Genomic DNA, 6,393 nt, shown 5'->3' with positions numbered 1-6,393 from the left:
TTGTGAGAGATAGCCGGTGAGTGATGTCGTTAGCGGCAGCCATTGTAGAAGGCGGTTGGTGGATATTGTGGAGAAAAGAAAAAAAAATTGATGTTAAGCTTAACGCTCTAATACTATGTTGACGATAGAATTTATACACTTTATTAATGAAAATATGTGGTATATAAATACCATTACAAAGTGAAAAAAAAAAGAAAAACACATAAAATAGAAAAACATATAAAATACTATAAAACAAATAAATATTTCCTAATAATAATTATTCTCTAATAATTAGGAAACAAATAAGTATTTACTAATAATAATTATTTCCTAATAGAAAAATATTTTATATAAACATGAAGTGTGTAACATATATATATATATATATATATATATATATCGACATGATCTGCCTCCAATGCATTAGAGTCATCTTAGTGATATATATATATTGTTTAGCTTTGGGTTAAAAAAATAATTAAATTTAATCTTTAAGATTTAGGAGTTGAGTTATAGTCATCGAGCTAAAAAAAAATTAAATTAAATAATTTTTAGGTGCTCACGAGGTATATATTTAGGATGCCCAATAATATTTTTTTGTTTATTTTTTTTGAGTTTCGGGATTAAGCCAATTAGATTTTACCTTTAGGGTCTAGGGATTGGGTTATAATGTTAGAGCTAAAAAAATTTAGGTGTTCAATGAATTGAGACACTTGGATTTGATCCAGACACCTCAACACTGTTAAATATATATATATATATATATATATATATACAAAGACGCCTCCAATGCGCCTCAAGTCGGGGCGAGGACGAATTCATAACAAACGGTCTGTAGGGCAACAATTATGTTGACCTTCCACTATGGACTTGTCCGGAGCTGACTTGAAGCGCCTTGCCATTATTTTTTTTATTTACAGTGTTAAGACAACTAGATCAAATCCAGGTGCTTCAATTCAATCTGTTTTTTTGTTTATTTTTTTAGCTCAAGTTAAGATTAGATTTTATTTGTATGGTTTAGGGGTTGAGTTATAATGTTTAAACTAAAAAAAAATTAAAATTTAAAAATTTTAGATGCTCACTGCGTATATATTTAGGGTACCTAATAATATTTTTTATTTTTTTAGATTCGGGGCTAAGCCAATTAAATTTACCTTTAGGGTTTATGGATTGTGTTATAGTGTTCAAGCTAAAAAAAATATAAAGCTAAAAAAAATTAGGTACTCACATGGTATAATATATGTATTTAGGGTTTACGATTTAGTAAAATGTTAAAAAAAAATTGAATTGAGGCGTTTGGATTTGAGCCAGGCATCTCAACACTGTAAAAAAATTGACAAAGGTGCCTTCAACCTTTCACCGTGTGCCCGTGCGCGACATTGGTCCATGCGCCTGATCCTAAATCCAAGTGCTTGGATTCATTCAGTATTTTTTATTTTTTTTGTTTTTTTTTAATTTTGTTTGGAGTTTATTATATGTATTTAGGGTTTAAGATTTTAAAATTTAAGGGTTAGGTTATAATGCGTTTAAGCTAATAAGATTTTCCCTCTAGGGTTCAAGTTTTCCTCTTAGGTTATAGTGTTCAAAATAAAAAATTTTAAATACTCACGGGGTATAATGTTCATCTTTAAGGAAATGTTGATTTTAAAAAAAATGAATCCAGGCGCCTGGATCACCGTGGTACTCACTAGTGCTCGACATTATATAGCCTGCACATCCGTTCGGTGCACACTTCTCGATGACCCTCACATGTCCCCGCGCCCGAGAGTGTTCATGGGCCCCCTAATTCTCAAAATTGAATCGGGGCATCCAGGAAGACTCCCAGGCGCCTGGACATGTGAGAGTCAACCAATGATGTGCACCAAATGAATGTGCTGCAGATTATCTCCCCCCTTCTCTCTCTCTCTCTCTCTCTCTCTCACTTTTACAACCCCAACTTTTTTTTTTGGCAACTTACCAAATGGCACACCTAAGTTTCTAAATTGACCAAATGACGTATGCTACTTTAGTATTTATCAAAGGGTGTATCTTTTCAAGTGCACTTCCTGTTCTAACCTCTTGACAAATCTGATTTTTTCTATCTTTGTTTTTCTGTATCATTTTTTTCTCTCTTCTCTTTCCTCTCTCTTATGCATGCAACTTCTCGCTTATTTTTCCTCTTCTCTTTCTTTCCTTTTTTGTATGCATGCATAACACATGGATAACATTTTATAAGATTTAATTGATTTTCTTATAACATTTTAATATATTTGGAGAAGTTGAAATAAATAATGGATAGCATATTTGAACTCCGTGCAGCCCCAAAAATCCATAGAAATTGAAATGGATGCAATCTAAGATTTCTAGGTCTATTAGTGGATTTTGACCGAAACCCGCTGATAGACCTAGAGAGCTCTGATTGCATTCATTTCAACTCCTGTGAATTTCTGAGGTTGCAAGGACTTCAAATATGCTATCTATTATTCATTTTGGTTTCTCGGATGTGTTAAAATATAATAAGGAAGAATCATAAAAAAAATCTCCATGTTAAGCCTGTTATGTATCATTCCATATCAAGCCCAATGTGGATTTGATATGGAATGATATCAGGCCCAACGTAGAGAATTTAGGTGATTCTTTCTTATTATATTTTAGCACCTCTGCCAAAATAAATAATGGATAGTATATTTGAATTCCTTGTAACCCCAAAAATCCATAAGAACTTAAATGATTGCAATCGGTGCTCTTTAGGTCCATCGGTGAATTTTAATATTGATTTGAAATCCACTAATGGATCTAGAGAGTTCTGATTATATCAATTTCAGTTCTTATGGATTTCTGAGGTTGCAAGGAATTCAAATATGCTATCCATTATTTATTTTAGCTTTTTGGAAATATTAAAATGTAATAAGAAAGAATCAACAAAAATCTCCATATTGGGCCCAATATAAAATCATATCAGGCTCAACGTGAGCCTGATATGGATCAATTTCTATTCAAGAAAACAAAAAATCTGCCCTGGAAGGACGAATAACCATGTTGTATTCAATCTTCATTTAATAACTTAGAGAAGCTTTCATCTCATGAGTGTAGGACCCTTGTCGACCGATAAGAGGGGGTCAACTGCCCTGCAAAACAAGAACGTAAACCCTTCTCGAGCATTATAGCGTAATTAAAACTAACACTTGTATAAACGAAATTCAGAAACTAATTAAGAAAAAGGAGGCACCTAATTTATTTGGTTTGCAATCATGGGATTATAAATCTAAGACCTTGAAAAGCACACTAAGATTCTCCTCTAGGCGGAGTAGCTTCTTATAACGTTAAAGCACACAATTACAAAGTTACACAAGAAAGGAATTGATTACAAGTGTTGTTTCTAAGCTTATGGGATTAGGACTATATTTATAGTCCTAGTCGGGGCACCTAGAAGGGTTCCAGGCACATGGGGGGATAAACTTTTATCTTCGTCGCAACGGAACACGCCACATTGCATTTCGGATAAAAACCTACTACGAGCGCTCGAACCAGAAAGTCAACTTCCAATTGACTTTTTGGTCCTGGTCTTCCGCTCCGGTTTCGCTCGCATTAGTCTGGATTTTCAGCTCCGGTTCCACTCACTTGAGTGATCTCGACTATCCAGAATAGGACTCACCCGAATCCAACTTCTGGCCTTCGAGCAGCAGTCTTCTGCTCTGGCTTCTCGTCCCTCAGAAAGGTCGCTTTCCTCCTTCTCGTCCACCCGCGTACTCTTCCGCAGCACCTCGTCCCTCGGATGCACCGAACTCGTCGGCTCTCTCCCGTGCCGTGTTTCTCGCTAGTTGCGTCTTTCGCTCGACTTCCTGTACTCCTAAGTTGATAACACTTAGACACAGATGTTAAATATCAATAGAACCTAACTTGACTTGATTGATCATATCAAAATCATCACAGGATATTTACAATGAGTTTGCTTCACAGCTATATTTTTGCTGGTCTAAATCTTCATTACTGTGGTACTTAAGTTCAGTTCAGTGTGTTTATAAAACATATTGACGTTGAAGTTGGAACATTCACCCACAACTACATTGGTGCTTGATTGTTGCTCTACACCAACCAACAAAAGAAACTAAATTAATTAAGTGGGGTGCCGTTTTAATTAACGAAGACTAAATTTAATGAAATTACTAATCATATTTAAATACATTAAGTATTAATCTATTAATTAATTAGAATGAAAAATATTAATAGCTATTAATTATTATAATTCGATTTGTCAAGCACTTTTTTCAAATAAATATTATTTTCAAGTAATGGGAGAACTATTGTTTTAACTCATTAACACTTTTAATTAAATAAAATATTAAATGATTATATATCAAAATTTGATACTAAATTGTTAATGATATTTTCTAAAAACAAATATTAACAATATCTCTGAAAACAAACACTATTTTTTAATATAGTAAAATTTGGTCCAATACGATTAAGTTGACAATGAATTAAAGAATTATATCCAAAAAGAATTATTTAAAAATAGAATTGACATTTTTTCTTCATTGATTTAATAATAGAATAATAATTTTACCGTACCAAAGTAAATATTTTTAAGGATCAAGAATTTTTACTAAAGATCCCCAAAATTACTTGTTTGTGAAAAAAAAACAAAAACAGCTATGAATTTATTTGCACATTGAATAGCAAGTGGATGAATCAACAATAATTCTAAAGGTGCGTTTGATTCGGGGTTATTCTTGATAACCTTGGTTATCCATCTAAGGTTATCAACAAAAACCTTGTTTGGTTTAGGTATTTGATGATTCCCAAGTAATGTTCCATGCCCGACACGTCAGCAAAAGGGTCATGCAGCCCGGAATCGGAAAACCTCATAAAACTAAGGTTTTTGTTGATTCCGGGATTAACGATTTTTTTTTACCAAAAATACCCTCCGATAAGAAAAAACATGAAAAAAAAGAAAAAAATATTAAAAAATAAAAAAATGTTTTAAAAATTTTAAAAATTTATTTTTTAAAAAAAATAAATAATTCTAAAAAATAAAAAAATTAAATTTAAAAAAAAAATTTAAAAATAAAAAATAAAAATTTTAAATTTTTTAAAAAAAAATTTATAAAAATTTTAAAAAAATTAAAAAATTTAAAAATAAAATAAATAAGTAAAAATTAAAATTTAAAAAATGTAAAAAAAAAATATATATAAATATAAATAATATAAAAATATAAAAAATTAAAAAACACATAAAAAATTAAAAAAATATACAGGAAAAAGAAAAGTAAAAAAACATTAAAAATAAATAAATAATAATAATAATAATAATATTATGTATAATTGGTTTTGTAACTGAGGGTAATACGGTAAAATATTAAACTAGGGTATTCATTAAAACCTTCAAACAAACAAGTTTTTGTTGCATTACCTAAGTTGAACCAAACAACATTTGGTTATGTTTTATTCCCTATAATCTTGGTTATGTGATTATCTAGTAATCACATAACCAAGGTTATACATGATGACTTGAACCAAACACACCCTAACTTTAATTCATCATTAATAATATTAGAATTTGTTTACAAAATCTCATAATACTATATAATTAAGTTGGAATCATTTTTTTTTTTTTTTGTACTTGGGATGATAAAATCTATATATTTCCTAACCTTATTCTTTGCAAAAGGATAGAAAATTTAAGAAGAGGAAGATTGGAGAATTTATGAACAATTCATTTACTGTAAATGGAGAATTCATTCAAGTTAATAGTGCAGAGTTCATACTTTAACAGAATAATGGATTATGATTGAGCTAAGATATCATGTTTCATTAAGTTGTTGGACCTAATATGCAATGATATCAGACCCACCTGATATAGAATATTCTATATGGAGAATTTTGATGATTCTTTCTTATTATATTTTAACACTTCCGAGAAGTCGAAATAAACAATGGATAACATATTTGAATTCCTTACAATCTCAAAAATCCATAGGAACTAAAATAGGTGCAATCGGAGTTCTCTAGGCTCATAGTGAGTTTTAGTCTAGAGAGCTCCGATTGTACTCATTTCATGTCAAAACTCACTAATGGATTTAGAGATTTCAAATTGCATCTATTTTAGTTTTTGTGGATTTATGAGATTACAAGGAATTCAAAAATATTATCTATTGTTTATTTTGACTTTTAAGTGGTGTTAAAATATAATAAGGAATAATCGTCAAAATTCTCCATGTTGGGTCTAATATAGAATCAGTCCCAATGTGAGTCTGATATCATTCCATATCAGACCCACGTTAGGCCTGATATGATACATATTAGGCCCAACGTGGAGATTTTTGGTTATTTTTCCTTATTATATTTTAACATCTTTTAAAGTCAAAATAAATAATGGATAGTATATTTGAATTCTTTGTAACTTAAAAAAATTCATAAGAACTAAAATGA

This window comes from Zingiber officinale, chromosome 1B, assembly GCF_018446385.1.
Source record: "Zingiber officinale cultivar Zhangliang chromosome 1B, Zo_v1.1, whole genome shotgun sequence".
Classification (NCBI taxonomy): domain Eukaryota; kingdom Viridiplantae; phylum Streptophyta; class Magnoliopsida; order Zingiberales; family Zingiberaceae; genus Zingiber; species Zingiber officinale.
The sequence above is the reverse complement of the archived record's forward strand: the minus strand, read 5'-3'. Positions refer to the sequence as shown.